General features: G+C 42.9%; 1 pseudogene; it reads right to left on the reverse strand.

The window, feature by feature from the left end:
- Window positions 1-660: 660 nt before the first annotated feature.
- LOC101661058 lies at window positions 661-1,118 on the reverse strand (annotated as a pseudogene).
- Window positions 1,119-1,404: the final 286 nt, after the last annotated feature.

Below are 1,404 nucleotides of genomic sequence, written 5' to 3' on the forward strand. Positions count from 1 at the left end.
CCCCAATAAAATGATTTTTTTTTTTTAAGTGGTGAAGCAGGTGTCAGGTGGTTCCCTAAAGGGCATTCTGGGCTATGCTGAGGACCAGGTTCTCTCCTGTGAATTCTACAGAGATACCCACTCTTCCACCTTTGAAACTAGAGCCGGCATGGCCCTCAATGACCACTTTGTCAAGCTCATTTTCTGGTACGACAATTAATTGGCTACAGAAACAAACTGGTGGACTATATGGTCCACATTGCTTCTAAGGAATAAGTGCCCCACGGACAGCAACAGCATTAGAAAAAGAGAGTCCCTCAGCTGCTAGGGAATCTTTGCCCCAACTTGTTTCCCCAACACACAAAATATCCTAGCACCTTGAGTTTCCATCCAGACCCCCTGAAAAGGGTGATATATAAAGTACACTGTACCCAGCCGCCCAAAACAGAATTACAACCTTGAAAATATTATGTAGGGTGGCTATAAAGTTGGAATCAACCCAATGGTAGTTGACGTGTGTGTGTGTGTGTGTGTGTGTGTGTTTGGCATTTTGCATCTGAGCATTGATGAACAGTTTTATTAATTTTCTCCCGTATTTTCTCTAGTGAACTTGTCTGACTTTCATAAAGATAAAATGTTATTTTTTAAATATCCCATAAACTAAGTCCAAAATATGTACAATTATTCATTTTCATCATCATTGTCCAAAGAAAGGAGGCTACTCTTTTTTATTTGCTTTTGTGCGTTCCTTTAACTGAGTGCTGCTTATTTATTTCCTCTTCATTCTCATCTCCTTTTTGGAGCTTGCTGTCAAATCCGAATATAGAGGAACTTTTGACTGGCTTCCGGTACATGATTCTCCCATCGGCTGGCACGGGTTCTTCAGCTCCTTTGGCTGCCTTAATCTCTGCTTTAATTTTCATGACTTCTTCAGCTGACAGATCTCCTTTTTTCAAAACCACCACTTAGGGCTGTTCGTCATCTTTGTCGCTGTGTTCGCCATCTTCTTCTGGGAGTTGAGGCTGGGTTCTCTTGGTGTCCACAGTGGGCCCTTCCTTATAGCCGACCTGCTGCTTGAAGCAGGCCAGGAACGTCAGTTCGGCTGGCCACACGAAAGACACCTGATTCGGCTTGCTCATGGCGGCTCTGGGGGACAACAAGCTCCCACAGCAGCCTCGGGTAGCTGACTTTTTATAGACATATATAATCTTCACTAACGATTATGTGTTGAGCTGCTAATCACAGGTCAACAATTTGAAACCACCAGAGATTTTGCAAGAGAAAGACAGGGATTTCTACTCCCATAGAGAGGTACAGTCTCAGAAAGCAGTTCTGCCCTGTCTTATAGGGTTATGAGTCAGCTTCGACTCAATGGCAGTGAGTTTATTTTTTGTTTTTTGTTTTTAATTGTTTTATTAGGGGCTC

Source organism: Echinops telfairi, unplaced genomic scaffold (genome assembly GCF_000313985.2).
Source record: "Echinops telfairi isolate 266 unplaced genomic scaffold, ASM31398v2 ScPeMD7_7475;HRSCAF=8513, whole genome shotgun sequence".
In the NCBI taxonomy this organism is placed as follows: Eukaryota; Metazoa; Chordata; class Mammalia; order Afrosoricida; family Tenrecidae; genus Echinops; species Echinops telfairi.